The sequence below is a fragment of the Leopardus geoffroyi genome, chromosome E3 (assembly GCF_018350155.1).
Source record: "Leopardus geoffroyi isolate Oge1 chromosome E3, O.geoffroyi_Oge1_pat1.0, whole genome shotgun sequence".
Classification (NCBI taxonomy): Eukaryota; Metazoa; Chordata; class Mammalia; order Carnivora; family Felidae; genus Leopardus; species Leopardus geoffroyi.
In genome coordinates this window covers 11,887,356-11,906,356 of record NC_059340.1, presented here as the reverse complement: position 1 = coordinate 11,906,356, position 19,001 = coordinate 11,887,356, and the positions used below count along the sequence as shown (strand labels likewise).

The window sequence follows — 19,001 nt, the reverse complement described above, 5'->3', positions numbered from 1 at the left end:
CGAGGCAGAGAAATGAGGCTGGAGCTCTCTACAAACGCCCCATGTTTGGGGGTTTGGAGGGTAGGCTCCCGACTGCAGAGCCAGCATGCCTGCAGGCGGGCTGGAGGGACCAGTGGACGTCCGTCTGTCCGCCTGTCCGCCTGTCCGCAGCCCCAGCAGCAGGGAGAGGAAGGCTGGGGGGGGCGGGGGGCTGGGCACCGCGCCTAGCAAGCCCCGCCCCCAGGGCAAGCGGCCGGTGCTTTATGTTAAGACGACAAAGGTTTGCTTTCAGTCCCAGCGGGGAAAGCACGCAGGTCAAGTGTCTGCACAAATGAGCCAACAGCGCCGCTGAACAGCCTCCGTTGAGCCCACCTTTGTCTGAAACTCCTGAGTGCATGCTAATGAGAACCGTTTCCAGCTTGGGTTTGTAAGCGCCTGCAAACAAGGGCCCGGCTGTCATCCCCAGTCAGAGGTAAAAATGCGGCTAATTATGTAAAATGGGATGGAGCGCTAAGCCTAGAACCGCTGAAGGGGGGAAGAGAGGAGGAGGGGGTGGCTTGACGTTGGGGGAGGCTCTCTGCAACTTGGGGCCTTTGGTGTTCCTTTTTCACTTTGTTGAGAAGGCTTGGCTGATGCCCCGGGTGTGGCATTCAATTCAGTTCACCCACCATTTCCTAGGAGAAGTGTACTTTGGAAGAAAACAAGAAGAAAGGGAGGAAGGAAGGAAAAGGGAGAGAAGGAGGAAGGATGGAAGGAAGGAAACATGGAAGGAAGGAAGGGAAGGAAAGAAGGAGGGAGGGGGAGAAGGGAAGGAAGGAGGAAAGGAAGGAGAGAAGGAAGGAGGTGAGGGAGGGAGAGAAGGAAGGAAGGAGAGAAGGAGGGAGAGAAGGAAGGAGGGAAGGAATGAAGGAAGGAAGGGAGGGAAGGAAGAAAGGAGGGAAGGAAGGAAGGAAGGAAGGAAGGAAGGAAGGAAGGAGGGAGGGGGAGAAGGGAAGGAAGGAGGAAAGGAAGGAGAGAAGGAAGGAGGTGAGGGAGGGAGAGAAGGAAGGAAGGAGAGAAGGAGAGAGAGAAGAAAGGAGGGAAGGAAGGAAGGAAAGAAGGAAGGAAGGAAGGGGGGAAGGAAGGAAGTGAGGGAGGGAGAGAAGGAAGGAAGGAGAGAAAAAGGGAGAGAAGGAAGGAGGGAAGGAAGGAAGGAAGGAAAGAAGGGAAGAAAGGAGGGAAGGAGGGAGAGAAGGAAGGAAGGAAAGAAGGAAGGAAGGAAGGGGGGAAGGAAGGAAGGAAGAAAGGAAGGAAGGAAGGAAGGAAGAAAGGAAGGGACCCAAACAAGCAAACCCCCAAACAGACATTCTCCCGCTAGTTTGGATATCATGCTCTGCACACACTCTGTTTTCCTGAGTGTACCTGCCTAGTCACCAGGACGGAGTGACCTGTGTTCCGGTGTGTGCTGTGAGTGATCTAGAAAGAAGTGTCCCTCCTCCCCATTAAAAGAATAATAATAATAATAATAATAATAATAATAATAATAATGAAGACTGCCTATTCAGAGCCAGGAACTGTAACAGAGTTTGTCGTGTGTCACCTTGTTTGGCTCTGGAATCACACAGGAGGAGCTATGCCGGCCCCGCGGTCATTTCCAGACCTCACGGCAAGTGCATTTCCTGCTCAGATGACCCGCTCACTGCGTCCGCAGGTGGGGCTCTGCTTCTTGTGGGACCCATGCTGGCGGAACAGTCTCGATCTTGCCCGTCCCTGGTGGCCGTTCTAGATAGAAAGGAAGCTCTGGAGAGCCCACCCCAGCAAGAGGGCTCTTGTCTGAAAGCGAGGGACGCTCCGTTCCGTTCGCAGCTCCTTCCGTGGTCGTCGCACGGCCCCATCCTGCCCCAGGAGCGCCCGACGCACGATCCCACCTTGTGCCCAGAAGGCAGAGCGTGGGAGGTTCTCGGTCAAGAGCACCAATGGACACCAGTGGCCCCCACAGTGCTGAAAATAATACCTGACTCACAGCATCGGCGGGATCATCCTTCATTCTACGGATGAGGTTTCCAAAGCTGGGACAGCTTGATTCGCTGAGCCAAAATCAAGGGTTTTCATGGCTTCCTACGGTTTTGCTTTTAGTATCCGTGACTCTGTTGCCTGGAAAAAAGCCAACCTGTGGGTAGATCGACAAAACTGAGCGTCCCAGCCTGAAAGCTGGTTGCCTTGCGGGGTCTTGCCCACGTGGCTGGCCACTTCGCTGGCCTCTTTCCTGTGAATGTCTTTTTATGACGCCGTTCCAACCAGCATGAGGTTTCCCAGACAAGGGTCCCATAGAATGTTAGTTCCATTCGATACCAAAAAGCGTCCCACTGGGGCGCCTGGGTGGCTCGGTGACTAGCAAATGATATTTGCCAATAGCTTGAAGGCAGAGCCCGTGGCTGTGTGAGTCTCTCCACCTGCCGTACCGAGAATATAGCACAAACTCGGTGTGTGATATAATGAATACCACCATCCCGGAATTTTCCTGTGCCAGAGCCACTGCGGGACAGGAGTTTATGGTCTGTATCTCTTAAAATGCAGTAAATATCAGTGCCACTCATTAACATCTTGGTCCCGTGTGTCCCTGTTAAGATAGCATCCAGAAAACCAAAGCCAGTAGGTTTACGGCACGTCGTGTGCTATCAAATGCCGTTTGGTAATCACAAGGAGATTTTGGAGAATCTGTTTTGGAGAATCACAAGGCCTGTTGGCAGATTCAAGCCTTGAATGGGATGCTTTTTTTTTTTTTTTTGAGTTTATTTATTAATTTTGAGATAGAGACAGGGCGAGTGGGGGAGGGGCAGAGGGACAGAAAGAATCCCAAGCAGCCTCCAGGCTGCCGGAGCCCAACGCGGGGCTCAAACCCCTGAACGGTGAGATCATGACCTGAGCCGAAATCAAGAGGAAGACGCCTAACTCACTGAGCCCCCCAGGTGCCCAGGAAGGCAGTTTTTAAATCTCTACGCCAGCCTGACCACATAGTTCTCATCTTCATTTTCTAGGTAACTAAGAGTCAGATTAGCCTGCCTGGTCAAGATCACAATGCCGGTACGAGACTGAGCCTGGATCCCCACCTGGGCTCTTTCACTCCAGTGCTTGGCTGCTCTCTGCCAGATGCCCTGCAGGGACCGAAATCGACCTCACAGGAGCATCGCGGGCACAGGCTTGCAAAGCTCAGGGTAGCCATAGTTTCACTCTTCAATGGGGCTTCCACAGCTTTCTATCGACGCGTTCTGTGCACGGAGGTCAGTGGTGCCCAACCTTGACCGGACAGCAGCAACACCCGCGGAATGTCATAGAATGCCCCTGTCAGTCTGTGCCCCCACCCCAGTGAGATCAGAACTTCTGGGGTGGGTGCCCGGTATTCGGGTTTTTTTTTTTTTTTTGAAGCCCCCCAGTGATTCCAATGTGGAGTCGAGATTGCGAACCAGCGGCATGGGGCACTTGCTTGGCCTGTGGGAAGGACCCGCTTCGCTTTGAGAAACTGTAGCCCTCACCTTCACCTTGGAGCGTGAGATCACACCTTAAATATGTGTATTTAAGGGATTCCAAATCCTTCGGCAGGGGCCAGAACTTTGGGTTTGGACTATCCAACGTTCTGCCCTTACGGCTGTCCAGACTGGGGGACGACTGCATCTCTGGTCTGCAGTGTTGTTTTGTTTTGCTTCGTTTTTGTAATTGCATCTATAATCATGCCTTCTGCACAGGCTGGTGCGCAGAGGAAGGGAAGGAAATGGACACACCTTCCTTGTTCATACTTGCTGTATAGCAGGTACTCAAACACGACGCTGTCCCTTTCTCTTCCTTCACAGGTCCCTCTTCTCCCCTAGGCCTAATTTAAAATGAACCAATAATCTTAAGAATATTAAGAATTCCACGGCTGCGTTTAAAACTAAGCTTGGTGGAAATCCCGTGTTGGGACCAGGGAAGACCTAGAGTCAAGTGACAGCTTGTACCATTTTCCGTTGGCTCGGGCAACGTTATTAGTGGTGGTACCATTACAATGGCCTTTGTTTAACTGGAGGAATCGGAGTCAAATGTTCACTTAAATCAGTGAAGTTCAACGGAGACAAATATGTGTGTAGAGTCTCCATTCATAGATGCGCTAATTGCTGGCCCGACTCACTAAATTCTAATTAAAACCATCCCACCAGATGATTTTATTTTATTCCTTTCAACTTGCAATTAAAGCATTTGCTGGCCAACTATCCGGAAGAAATGAGGAAAATCTGCTTAGGTGTTTGCAGAAGAAAATGGGATGAAGGCCCCTGAGGTGGTGACGGGTGCGTTTGTAGTTGAACAAGATGGACTCCTCGTTGGTTGGATACGACTCTGGGGGGAGGAGTTGGCTGCGCGCTGGGATATCGAGTTAGCTGGATGCCAGCTTAGTTCGAGAATTCGGTTCTTCACGGATGTATTGACTGCGGGTCCGTGCCCGGGAGCAGGACCCTGATGTGAATCACCAGTCTCGGAACGTGTGAATGGCAAACCCAAGCACGGGTGGGGACCCACACTCTCAGGACTTTCTCAGGATGCTGTACCGTGGCCTTTTCCCCTTTGCTCTCATTCTCCTGGTTGGGTTGGTTCCAATTTCCTTGTGTTAATCCCCCACTTAATGACTGTAATCAAATGGGCACCCCACCCCCCCCCCCCCAGAATTCTCTCAGATTCTATTTGCCCCGCACTTAGTGGCCCTCTCTTGTATCCTTCTAGATACCTGGGGGTAGGACTTAGCCAGATACTCACCTAGCGCTAGGTTAGCTATCACACAGACTATGGAGGTCACCATCCTTAATGCAGAGACCGCAGTTACAAACTTATAAGAAGAACGCTGAGGCCCCAGTAGATAAACAAAGACATAAATCCTTAACAACATGAAAATACGAATGACTCAGAAACAAAACAAATGAACAGAATAAAGAAACAGACCAAAACGCCAGACTCAAATACAAAGAACAAACTCCCAGTTCCCCCGACGGGGGTGGGGGAGGGGAAGGGGATTAAGAATGAGGGGCGCTGAGTCGAGTATAGACCTGTTGACTTATGGTCTATTCATCGTATTATGTTGTATACCTGAAACTAATATAACATATCAATTCAACTGTACTTTAATTTAAAAAAAAAAAGCAAATGCTAACGATATGAATGACCAAATATGTTTAAAATACAGATGAAAACAAGCATGAGATACTATTTTTCACCTATTTAACAGCGGGATCATCATAGTTCGGAATGTTGGTGAACGGGCACATTCAGATGGGCCGATAAGAGTAGATACGGGTATCAGGCCCTCCACCAACAAGCTCAGGGCCCAGAACAAACGTCCAACTGGAGGCCCACATGTCATGTGTCTACACAGGTCAAAGTCACAAAGCTAATGAACTGTTAAATATTTTCAGTCTTCCCACCTTGACAAATAACGCCTTCCCAAAGAGTTGGATGAACTTTAACTCCTGGATTCCCAAGACTTCTTTCAAGAACTTTGGATGGGGAGAGTGAGCCCTAGGCCCCCAGCCCTTGGCCTGTCCTCCATATTTTTCCCACCCCAGCTCCACCTGCATTGTGAGGGGTTTTGTGCGTGTGTATGTGGACACCCTAAAAGCGCCTTCAAGATCTTTCCAGGTGCTTACCCACCCCACAGACAGCAGGGCTAGGGGTATGGACATGGCAGTTGAGGTCTGCTCTTGAGAAAATGGCCCCAGGGAAGAGACACCAGAGCCCTGGAAGCAGGCGTGAGAAACTGAGACAGGCATTTCTAGGACTCCTAGGAAGAGTCTAGAAGTCAAGGGTCATGATTCCCAATGCATTATCTCCTTGGCCCATGGAACCCTTAGTCAATGGGAAATACCATGACCCGAGGAAGGTCAAAGAAGGGCCCAGGAAAGTGTGGGACCAGGACAGGGACTCTTCTTGCCAGGGTCAATAGTGATGGTATTATCTCTCTAGGAAACAACTAAACAATACGCCTCCACAAATTAAAAATGTGAATAGTCTTTCATCCAGACACCCAATCTTTAATTAGAACTCTATACAGAACACTAAACAAAAAAGTGAATTAATACCTATATCTAAAATATTGTTTGGTAGTGTGATGTATCATTACCCCTCACCCCCCAAAAGAACCCCACAGCCTAAATGTCTAACAATAAGTCGGTTACTAAGTTATTCATGGTACCATCCAAATAAGTCCGACGATGTTCAGTGTCAAAAGTAACAATAAGTTATTTAATACATAATGTCAGGTGACAGATTTAAGTGAAGTGTTTTTATACGTAATGGAGAGCGATAATTAAAAAAAAATAGATCAAGATGTGAAATTTTCCATACATCACTGGAGGTATAGAAAAAATACGTATTTTTTTAAGTTTATTTACTTTGAGAGAGAGAGTGAACGCACGTGAGCCAGCGGGGGAGGGCATAGAGAGAGCAGGAGAGAGAGAGAATCCCAAGCACGCTCCGTGCTGTCAGCGCTTTGCCCAGTGTGGGGCTCAAACCCATGAACCCTGAGATCATGACTGGAGCTGAAATCAAGAGTCAGACGCTCAACTGACTGAGCCCCCCAGGCGCCCCAAAAAACATTTAAATGTGAATTCTCCCAACTAGAATATTAACTGCTGTTGATGAAGTAGGTAAGGGTGAGGGAATGAATTACAGGTAATATTTTTCTCTTAATGTTGGCCTTTGTTTGGAGAACGTTCTAAATAACAGCTTATTAATTTTGCTCTCAAAAAAAAAGAATGTACAAATTATTTTCTATGTTTGGAAATGGAGCTGAAAAACGCAAGAGAAGTCATTGTCATGGATCTAGATTTTGGCTTGGGGATGGGTTCATAGGTGCTTACGACATTGTTAAAAATAAATAAGTTAATATACAAACAAAGTAAGCAAGGACTTACTTGCGGGGAGCAATGATCAAGGTGTGTCGTAAGCCAGAATTATGATTAATCTACTCCTGGACAGCCGAGGTCCATGTAAATCCACATGAAATTTCATAAACTAAGGATAGAAATAGAAATACAGGGCCAAAAACAAAGGAGAAGCGAAGATTCGCTGCCTAGAAGGTAAACGCCATTGATCCGAGGTTGTTCTCCCGAGCTTACTGGCGGGCACAACAAGGAAAGGCCACAACGGGCACTTCTTTCTGTTTGTAACCAGCACCTGCTGAGGCATGTCACTTCACACGATGCTGTGTTCGTCTGTCGTTTGCGGGTGCACTGTCTTTCTAGAAGGCGTCCTTGTCTCTCGATTTCTGGTTCGGTTTCTGAGAGTGGCGCAGTAAAAAACAGGTTGGACTGGGCTCTGACATTTAATATACCTGCGTGTAAGCTGTTGAATCGAGACATTTCTCTGTCCTCCCAGGTCCCAAGGAGGCTCAGCGTTGCCCCGAACGGGCACTTTGCAGCAACCAGAGAGGAAAAAATGTTTGTCCCTGCTCTGAAGGTGGGTACGGAGAATAACTGACGGGACAGCCTGATGGGGAAAATCGAGAAGACGTAGGCTATCTGTGGGGCAGTTTGTGGGAAGAAATTTTCTGAACACAGGGCAGGAGACAGCGCTGAGTTCACGAGTCCCCAAGACGGCCATTACTTGTGACCTGGAAGGCAAGTTCAGGGTCCCCCAAGTCCACCCTAAGATTTGACCATTTGCTAGAAGGACTCATAGAGTCACTGACAGTCGCTAGATGCGATGTTACAGTTTATTATGGTAAAAAGATGACGATTAAAATCAGCCCGAGTGGCGGAGCATTCCACACGTGGGGCTTCCGGTCATCACCTTCCGGTGGAATCACAGCAGCACTGCCTTCTCCCAGCGACAACGTGTGACAATGCACTTGGAGTATTGCCAACCAGGAAAGCTCACCCAAACCCTGAAGTCCAGAGTTTTCATCAGGGCTTCAGCACGTGGACATGTGTGACCACCCACGTGGCTTGACCACGGTCTGGGGCCCCTCTAGAGTTTGACCTCATGCTGCCTGGCCCAAGGCCCTGCCCGTGAATCACATACAGTGACAGTGTGGCTCAAGGCCCCCACGTAAACAAAGATGCAGGTCATTCTAAGGTTTTAGAGATTACCTCCCCTATAGGGATTAGAGAAAAGGCCAGATCTCTCTTTGGGTAAAGTTAATTCTTTTTTTTTTTTTTAATGTGTGTTTATTTTTGAAAGAGACAGAGAGAGACAGAGTGCAAGTGAGGAAGGGGCAGAGAGAGAGAGGGAGACACAGAATCCGAAACAGGCTCCAGGCTCTGAGCCATCAGCACAGAGCCCGAGGCGGGACTTGAACTCACAAACCCAGAGATCGTGACCTGAGTGGAAGATGGGTGCTCAACCGACTGAGCCACCCAGGCACCCTGTTAATTCTTTTTTTTTTTTTTTATGTTTATTGATTTTTTTTTTTTTGAGTGAAAGAGAGAGGCAGAGAGGGAGAGAGAGAAATCCCAAGCAGGCAGAGCCTGACGCAGGGCTCAAACTCACGAACTGTGAGATCATGACCTGAGCCGAAACCCAAGAGTCGGACGCTTAACCAGCTGAGCCCCCCCGGGTGCCCCTGGGTAAAGTTCATTCTTGACTACACAGACAGACATACTCAGATGCTCTACGTACTGTCATTGGGCATGAAGGGATCATTTGGATTGTTGCATATTCAGGGACTCTACACGGCTGTCCCCCTTTCCCACCCCTTTCGAGTGCGAACAATCCAGACCCGAAAACAACACAGGCCTCGTGAAAGCAGCCTTTCGAAATAGTAACGTTGCAAGCAGAGCTCCCCGGAGAGGAATTTCTGGAATGGAGTCAGATGTGTGCCATATTTATGAAGGGGTACCTGTGGGCAGGAGAATGTGAGCCCCACAAATGCCTACCTCAAGATCCCTGTAACCTGTGAATGTGTTACCTTGCACGGTAAAAGGGGCTTCGCAGCTGTGAATAAGCTAGGGATCTTGAGATGGGGAGGTTAGCCTGGATTATCTGGACGCGTCCAATACAATCACAAGGGCTCACACAGCAGGGAGGGTCAGAAGTCAGGAGGGGTGGGAAAACAAGAAGGAAGTGTAACAGTAGGAGCAGAGGTCTTCGGGGGGGGGTGGTCTGAAGATGTTTGCGAAGTTGCCGGCTTTGAAGAGGAAGGAAGAAGCCAGGAGCCAACCAAGAAACCCGTCTCAAGAAGCCAGAAAAAGCATAGATTCTCCCATAGAGCCTTTGGAAGGCCCATGGCCCCGCCGGCATCTTAATTTTAGCCCAGGGAAGCTTCCAGAGCTATGTGTTCTGTTCGAAACCACCGCGTTGGTGGTCTTTGGCGACAACAGCCGTTGGAAACCAATGCAGTGCCCTTGGGAGGGCGAGGAAGCAGGTGTGGGGCGAGAGGCAAGTCCCGCAGAGATACTCAGGTCTCAAGGGCGGCCTTGACCGACTGTCGGGGGAACCCTGTAGTGAGCGAACCCTCCAGGGCTGTCTGTGATCAGGCCCGGCCTTCATACCCCTGTGTCCCCCAGCCAATGCTGCTGCAGGGGCAATGGCCCCCCCAGTAAGGCCTGCCCGCCGGCTGTGACCCCGGCTTACCGGAAGGGGCATCTGTGCGTTACAGCCCACAGGGCACTCAAGTCGGCGTGAGAACCCCATCCCTCCCCCCCCAGCTTGGGTCAGAAGGAACCGAAAGGAGACCTGTCCCCTTGTTCTCTTTTGGGGGCAAAAGCATGTTCGGGAAGGTTCTGGCAGACGTGAAGCCTTGCATTCGTGCAGACAGAGAAGAGGAAGGCTGTTGGGGGCGGGGGGGGGCCTGTTGAAGCTTATGCCAAATTTGTGGCTCCTTGGTCTTTACATTTGCATAAAGGGGCTGGGGCGGTGCCAGGATACAACCCTCAGAACAAGTCAGGGCAGTGGCTATAAGACGCTAAAATGCGAATACTCGCAGCCCACACCTCGTTGTTGATTACCGTGACCCCTTCTGAGTGCTTTAGGGTTTTGCCACCCGGAGTGTGGGCTGCCCTCTACGCCCCTTGGGAGCTCATCAGAAATGCGGACCCTCGGGCTTCACCCCAGACCCCCCCAGGAAAGCCCGTTTTAACGAGATCCCCAGGTACTTTACAAGCTCATTAAGGTTTGCCTTCCGTATATTCACCCTTGACATTCTCACCGAAAACCCTAGGAGGGAGGGGCCGTTGTTATTCCAGTTTTACAGATGATGACATTCGGGCACAGAGAGGTTCTGTGATCTGTGGAAGGTTCCACAGCTGGGAGGGGGTGACCGGTTTTGTTGCAGCATCTGAGCTCTTTTTTTTTTTTTTTTTTTTTAAGTTTATTTATCCATTCTGAGAGGGAGAGAGAGGATCCCAAGCAGGTTCCACGCTGACACAGGGCTCGAGCTCCCGAACCGTGAGGTCATGACCTGAGCCGAAATCAAGAGGCAGATGCTTAAGTGACTGGGCCACGCAGGCACCCCCAGAATCTGAGCTTTTAAGCCTTCCTGCTCCTGGAAAAAAAAAAAAGTGACTTTGGAGTTGCGCCGAGCCGAGTTCATGTATCAGCTCCTTCTTCGTGGCTGCGTGCCTCCAGACAGGTTGCAGAACCTCTCTGAGCTGCTGTTCCCTCATCAGGAAAGGGGCTCAGGAATCGCAGGTACTTCATAGAGCTTTTGTGGGCAGGATAAGAGAAGGCTTGTGAGGCATTTAGCAGTCAGTGTTCGTTTTTGTTACGACCGTCGGGGCTGTCCCCATCTTGGCCACGATGCCGTCCTTGTCATCGTCACCCTCGTCATTGCCATCGTCGGCATCAGATTGCCAGGGTGAGGACCCGGGGTCACGGGGGACAGGACCTGCAGGAACTGAGCAGAAAGTCACCCGGGGTGGAGCGGCCACACGGGTGCTGACAGCCGCCTCGGGGCGCTGACCACAGAACCTGTTTCCTCAACCTCCCCTAAGCCCCGGCGAGGTTTGTGACTCGTGTTCTGGACCCTTTTCTGCCCACCCAGAGTTGCGAGCCCGGACTGAATATCTTCCTGGGATGGTGAACTGGAAGGCGGTGTTCTCCCCAGGCGGCGGTTGCTGTGGAAACAGGTGCCCCCCGGGGACCAGGACAATGCTGGCAGAGGCTTGACTCCTCATCTCCTAGAAAATAATTGTCCACTTCTGCCTGGGCCTGTTATTCCCAGGGGACGTTTGCCAAAAAGGCACCCGCCGTCTGGCCCGCATCCTCACCATCACCTCTTGGCCCTACGGCTGTCGGAAGGAGCGTGTCCTCTGGCTTGTATCTGTGTCTTTGCAATTGGTGCTCGCGGGCCGGGTTACGAGCGGCGCTGACTCTTTGAGGGTCGCTTTTTATCGATCTAGCCCTGCGTTTCCTTGCCGCTCCTTGCCAACACCCCCTTATTTTCTGGGCCTCCTCGAATGCGCCCTGCCACCCTTATTTAAGAGAGAGCCAGAGTGTCCGAGGCTTTATTTAGCCCGGGAAGGAAACTCTCAGGGAAGGGAACAACGTGCGTCCAGATGGCTCTGTTTCCTGATGTTTGCCCTCCTTGCAGGTGGAGGGGTTCTGTTTGGATTCCTGCTGTTTCCACCACCCTTCCTTCCCGGGGGCGTTCGCATCTTTTTGTAATCCGTTGATGTGCGTGTGTGTGCGTGTGTGCACAGGCACAGGGAAACAACTTTCCCTTGTTCTCCTTAGCACAGCCAGAAAGGTTAAAAAGAACTTCACAAAACAGCGAGGAAAAGCAAAAGAGAAACAAAGAAAGTTATAGAGGCAGAGAACCCGTCCAGAGCTCCGGGACAGGTGCTTAACGCTCTCATCCCAGAGTTCTGGCTCCTTCCCTGGGTCCTTTCCCCCTTCAGGGTCAGGCTTCCTCGCTCTGCTATGACCTCATCGCGAGGAGTTGGTTTCCCGGCGAAGTCTTGAGGCAGAGGCCAAGAGGAAGGGTTCTAACCCCGCTCTCCCCAGCCAACTCCCCAAAAAGAAAGAGACCATTCTGGAAGAGAGCAGGACATAAGAGGAAATGTTGTGTCCAAGCCATCCTGGACCCAGAGGCCCCCTCTGAAATATTTCTACAGATGGGACTGCGCTTTGTGGTGAGTTGAGGTGAGCCATTGTCATGTCGTCTGGAATTTCTCCTGCTTCGAAATTAGCCAGACTTCCCCTGTCCCTCTCTCTTTCCCTTTCTTCCTTCTTTGCTTCCATTTATCCGTACAATAAATACCGAGTTTCAACTGTATTTTTTTTGCTTCCATTTATCCATACAATAAATACTGAGTTTCAACTGTGTGTGAGGTGCCTTGGTATGGGGCCTTGATTGGAAAATGTCTGTTTAGGGGACACCTGGGGGGGCTCAGTAGATTAAGCATCTGACTCTTGATTTCGGCTCAGGCCACGATCTCACGTTTCGTGAGATCGAGCCCCGTATCGGGATCCGCCCTGTTGTGGAGCCTGCTTGGAATTCTCGGTCTTCCTCGCTCTCCGCCCCTCCCCCACTCGCACGCCCGTTTTCTCTCTCTCTCTCTCTCTCTCTCTCTCGAAATAACCACAGAAACTTGAAAAAAAGTTTACTTTCAACACGTTCTTTTTGTTTAGGCTCAATAACACTGTACCTCGCACATACTGAAACCTCTCTCCCTTTCTCGAGGACGTGACCTTCTGCCACTCCACACACAGATGCGTTCTCGCGGTCTGTGTGCCTCCGCGGGCTTGCGTTTGGGGAGACACACGCGCCAGAGTGCGTGTGCACGCGTGTGCCTGTGTTTGGAATCCACTTCTCTGTCCGCGTTCGATTTAGGTCCACTGGCCCGCATGCTCTGTGGAGGCAGACTTGCCGAGCCTTCAGCAACTCAGTACCTGACCCACCCTGACCACTCGACATGCCCTGTGCCATCACCCTGCGGGGAAGCTTATACGGTTCTTAGGGGCCCCGGGAAAAGGAGCTGACCGGATACCTCAGGAGGGTGGAGCACAGCTGTTTCTCATGATTCAAGTTCCAGAACAAGCCGTGCCCCGCGGGGAGCCCTCTCTCCACTAGGTAACCAGGGAGGGAGGTGGCAGATGGCATCTCTGTTTCTCCGCTGAACCCTCCCCCACACTAGAGCCCCACGTAGGCCTGCTTCTTATCTCCACTCACCGTCCTGGGGACTCTGTTCATATCGAACAAAGCTCTCCTCCAGGTTTCCCTTCCGAGCAGGAGGCGGCTCTCAATCAAGCAACCACCAGAAAACGGCCGGTCTGCTCTCTCCGTTCCCCAGCAGCCCACGTCGCCTCCCTGCATCCTTCTCCTTAACTGCTCTCCCAGGCGACATCCATCCCAGACATCTGCGACATCTACGGCACGAGCTGCCTGGATGCCAGGAGCGAAGAGCCCACGGGACAATGAGAACCATTTGCCTTTATGGAGTGCCTTTCTTTCGAGGATCTCCAAGTACCTTTCAGACGCTTAAATGTTATGGTTGCAAATGGGGAAACTGAGGACGAAGTAAATTAAGCCTTTTCCTCCGAGACACATGGCTGAGGACGTGAAGAATCCAGCCCACCTGCCCCTCTCCTCTCAATCCTTCCGAAAGAATGCAATTTACAAGCTGGGAAGTGAGGGTATCACGAAACCCCGGAGCTCATTTTCTTCTTCTCTCCTTGACTGCCCTTCTTCCCGTAGCAGCTTCTCCTCCTCCTCCCAAGGGTCTGCATGCACTGAGCGTCCAAGGGTCCTGCCCTCATGCAATTCTGGCGGAGAGCTGGGCTCCAGGAAAACAGGGGCAGGAAGGTCATTGTAGAGGCCAGGCAGGAAATGGCCTCCCCGAGATTTGTTCCTACCTTAGCTTAATCCATTCATCTTGCGTGTGTGTGCATGCTTGTTGGGACACATGAAACATCTTCCGTGGGTCTGACCCTACGGATACGACAGAAGACAACACACACGTGGCTTCTGTCCCCTGGAGCTGGCAGCAAGTCCCATGCTAATACCGTGCCCACCTCCGTCTGTATACTGACACGGCCAGAGGGGTCTCATTTTCTCTCTTGTAAACCAAAGCTTGTAGTTACCACTTCCGCCCACAGGAAAGGCGTGAGCCAAAGGGCCAGGAAGTTCCTGGGATTATAAAGAGCATTCTGTTTATGAAAAATACCTTTTTTGGGACAAGAAAGACCATTACAATCTTGATACATTTTTTCTAATAATGAGTCTACATAATAATAGTAATAAGTATTGAAGAAAATAGCCACTATTTTTATATATATGGGGTAAGTACTCAGTATTGAGCTGCATTCTAAGCCCTATATACACATGATCTCATTTACTCCTCATATCATTTTTCTGAGCCAGGACCTACTGTTATCCCCTTACATAGAGGAGGAAACTGAGGCACAGAAGTGTTAAAAAGTTCTCCCGGGGAATTTCACCAGCTATGAGCATAGGATTTTAAGTAATCTATCCCAAATTCATTCTGCAACTCTGAGAGGTACTCAGCTTTCCATGATGAAAGGCAGGTTTAGGGAATGAAGCCTTTGTTAAGGTACACGGGTTGCGGGGAGACAACATAGGTGGAATCACGGCTGGCTGTCCCCACAGCTATGACTCTTAATACCAGTGTCCCCTCTGGACATCGAGAGGCCGCCTTTATGCTACAGTCCATGCAGTGCCTAGCATGGTGTTAACCCACAATACACATTCCATAAGCACCTGCTCATTTAAAAAAAATTTTTTTTAACATTTATTTATTTTAGAGAGACAGAGACAGACAGAGCGTGAGTGGGGGAGGGGCAGAGAGAGAGGGGGAGACACAGAATCCGAAGCAGACTCCAGACTCTGAGCTGTCAGCACAGAGCCCGATGTGGGGCTTGAACTCACCAACTATGAGATCATGACCTGAGCCGAAGTCGGAAGCTTAACCAACTGAGCCACCCAGGCGCCCCACAAATGCATTTTTAAAGCAAAGCATCCAGGATTAAGTAACTATACACTCCTTTGAATTACCCATGTTATTACTCCCAGGAATGTGGATAACGGAATTTGAAATCCGGATTTAATTTAGGATCTACTAACGCAATAAAAAAAGAATGAGAGGGCCCCTGGGTGGTTCAGTCGGTTGAGCATCGGACTTCAGCTCAGGTCATGATCTCACGGTTGTGGGTTCGGGCCCGCGCGTCGGGCTCTGTGCTGACAGCTCAGAGCCTGGAGCCTGCTTCCGATTCTGTGTCTCCCCCTCTCCCTTCTCCTCCCCCACTCATGTGTCTCTATCTATCCCCAAAATATATAGATATCTAAAAAATGCATTTGTGTATTTATGTTTGAGGATGGATTTGTTATTTATGGGGTTCATGTCACTTCTTACAAAATAAGGAAGCTATGGCCTGATGGTCTGACTCAGGAGAAGCTGGGAGCAACTGTATCACTCCCTCCTCAGTGTCTTTCTGTTTCCAGCTCCCATGGGGGCACAGATGTCATCTCATACACTGAAGTCACAGATTGGCCATCCTGGCTGTCCTTGGCTTGTGAAGGGCTTCTGTTGACTTACAGGGTGAGTCTGCTAAGTGATTTTCTTCTTCCTTCCTTCCTTCCTCCCTCCCACCCTCCCCTCTGTCCTTCCCTCCCTTCCTCCCTCCCTCCCTTTCTTTCTACGGCTTTTATTATCCTTGTCAACATTTCAAAAATGAGGAGATTATGTCTAGATGTCTGGTTTCTCCTGAAAAACTCTAATATCCGCCAACGTAAGCCCCACACTTGCACTTGGCGGTTAGCTGGAGCTAATTAGGGAACGGCTTCTCTCCTAGACGGGCCCGTGCCGTCCACGTGATCTCAATCTTCACCACACACTCTATCGCCTCCCCGACACCAAGGCTGAGTGTCAGTTACCACCCATCCTCATGTCTATGTGGTTGTTTTCCTGACTCCCGGGCAGTGCCTCTCAGTCCTGTTATAGATCCAGCAGCAGAGGCATCTGGGTGTGTGAGCCCCGTCTCCGATGATGCGGACCACCCAGGGCGGGAGGAAGAACGCGCGAGACGTCACTCCAGCCCGTCCCCATGGTCCACCTGCCTCGTGCCTTCTCCCTGCCGGGGCACCAGTGAGCGCAGCATGAGATGGAAAGGCTCTGGGTCCCCTGCCAAGGCCATGGAACTTTCCAGCTTCTCTCAAGCAACCCAGGAAGAAGAAAAATATTAACCTTGAAGGTTAACTGCCACAGGAGTCCCCTCTATGTTGAAACTTCTCAGGGACGCTTGGGTGGCTCGGCTGGTTAAACGTCTGACTTCAGCTCAGGTCATGATCTCGCCGTTTGTGAGCTCGAGCCCCGCGTCGGGCTCTGTGCTGACAGCTCGGAGCCTGGAGCCTGCTTCGGATTCTGTGTCTCCCTCTCTCTCTCTGCCCCTCCCCTGCTCACGCTCTGTGTATCTCTCTCTCTCCCTCAAAAATAAACATTTAAGTAAGTAAATCACTCAATCAATCAAACTTTTCAACTAAAATAATACCCTTTCTATTAAACCACTTAGGAGGGAGCCAGTAGTCCTCATCCAAATAATGTACAGAGCTTTTTTTTTTTTTTTTTTACTCCGGTGTGCTTGCTAAGTGACTTATTCCTCTCCACGAGAGCAGTGAGTGACGTTTGGTTGGAGAAGAGAAGAATCCCATGCCTTACTGCATGCCAATGGCATGTAAATGGGGTCACTGGTGCCACTGGTAAAGAACCGGAGACAGCTCTGTCTTGCCAAAGTGGCCACAAGTCAGCAGATTGGTCAAGTTGTGTCGAGACACCAACGGACGTTTCTGCCACGTTTGGCAGAAGTTGGCTGCTTATGTGGGTTTTTTTTTTTTTTTTTTTGTGGGAGGTTGAATTAGCCTTCCCAACACTTCATTCTCAGAAGAGAATTTCTGTCTCCGTGCCTCTTTCCCTAGGACTTTGAAATACCTTCCACTAGAGTCCGGGGAGTCTATGCCTCCAGCCAACTTTGGACTTGACCGTGCAATTCGCTTTCATAAGGCGCTGAGGGTTAAAGAAGTTAGCAAATTTCCACCAGCCCTACTGAGCATCTGCCCTCTGTAGAGAACAAGATAGATAAACATAGACCCCCGGAAGCTGTAGGTCCTTCAGTCTGGGTCTCGGGATGAACGTGTGGGGAACAAGCTCGGATCTAAGGCAGCCCCGCCGAGCCCAGCTAAGATCGGCCGAACCACAGCCAAACCTCAACCCCTAAGCTTGAAACAAATATCTGCTGCTGTGAGGCCCTGAGATTTGGTTGGTGGCTTACAACAGCTCACAGAAAAACAAAAACAAACACAAAACGAAACAAACAAAAAACCCCAAGAACACCTAGATAATACAGCTAGTAAATGGCGGGGGGGACGAGGTTACTGGTTCGACTCTGCAAATCATTGAGGATTTTGATTATGCTATACAGGGTGTGGCTACAATTTTATCATTTACTCCACAAGTGCACTTTTCCTAAGATTTTCTTTTGTTTTGTCCTGCCGTTTTCAGGGTGTTGCTGTGATGGCACGTGCTGGTCACTTCACTGTGCATTGCACTAAACCGATACATCTCCTGCGATAAGTGAAGGCGTCCTCCTCCGTGGAATCTCTTGACGGGAACCGCAAATTTACCAGAAAGACGAGGAAGTGTGGCGGGACCCAGAAGAAAGAGCGGGTTGCACAGGCATTTCGTAAGTTGTCCTGGGTACGGTAAGCCCCTGATTTTTCTCACTAAGAGAACCCAAGGTGTTCCAATCCACCTAGCTTCACCAGCTCTGCTTTTCCGTCTACCTAATTCCGTCAACCCCCGTTATCTTCATTCCATGGGCAGCTTCGAGAACGAGTCTCAGTGGTCCTCTTATCTGTTCATTTACAGTCATCTCGTTGGGGTCACAGATAAGTACCCAACTCATTAGGCGCTGACCCCTACTGGAGTAATCACCATAAACCACCTCCCAGTTCAATTGATGTGTAAACTATTTAAGGACGAGATGAAATGGACAGGAAAGATTTTCTGGTTTAGTTTAATTGCTTCTCAGGTGGCCTCTCATTTACCAAGCTCCGCTACAAGTATGAACCAGAACTACCCTAGTGAAACTAATATAAAAGACCCAAGTACTTCGGGGAATACAGCTTGATTCAACACGGCCCGGGGAACCTGCCTTTGCCAGATTGAAAGAAGGACTTTTTCAGCCTCCTTGGTTATGCCGGTGGTGGTCCTTCTCTCCTCTGCGCGGGCATGACACAAAATTGCACTCTCTTTGCATTTGATGAGCGGATTATGCTGCCCACAAATCCCTTGATCTTTCAACTATATATATAACACAAAAACAGATGGTGATGTTAAGCACGAGTCAGGTTGCCTCTGCTGGGATGTCTTCGCTGGGATGCAGTTGAGGCATCGAGGAAAAAATGACCTAAAAATATTGCCACGAGCAGGAAACAAGATTGGCGGAACTCTGATGGTTGCTGATGCAACATGGTACTTCCGTGAATGGTTGCCTCTGCCTGTGTATGTGTGTGTGTGTGTGTGTGTGTGTGTGTGTGTGTGTGAAGTTTTTCCTAATAAAGATGAAACGTTTGTAAGTCTGCAGTCATATCAACTCGGATTTGAACCCAAATCTTATTTGGGGACTTACCCTGTGTCTCTTTGAGAAGGTTTTTTTTGTTTTGTTTTGTTTTTTTGTTTTTTTTTTTCTTGAACGAAAGAATGGCTGTTAGGAGACACCGTTTCACAAAGAACATTGGACCCTGGTGTTCTTACACTTTTGCTACTTTATCAAGCCGTGGAAACAACTGTTTCAGGGTGTGACTATCATGTATGTGCAAGTGAAATGTTCTTGCCTTTTAATCTTTGCTGTCATCTTCCAATTGGTGGTTTTTTGTGGGGGAGGGGAGGCAGGATGGGTGCAGGGGGTCAAAAGGTACAAGCCTCCAGTTATAAAATAAGTAAGTCGTGGGGCGCCTGGGTGGCTCAGTCCGTTGAGCGTCCGACTTCAGCTCAGGTCATGATCTCACAGTTTGTGGGTTCGAGCCCCGCATCGGGCTCTGTGCTGATGGCTCAGAGCCTGGAGCCTGCTTT

General features: G+C 50.0%; 1 long non-coding RNA gene across 1 annotated transcript; it reads left to right on the top strand.

The window, feature by feature from the left end:
* Positions 1-253: 253 nt before the first annotated feature.
* Positions 254-18,777, top strand: LOC123589321. Its single transcript, XR_006708258.1, has 3 exons — positions 254-451; positions 7,354-7,434; positions 17,430-18,777. It is a non-coding gene; the product is annotated as an uncharacterized LOC123589321 (long non-coding RNA).
* The last annotated feature ends 224 nt before the right edge of the window (positions 18,778-19,001 follow it).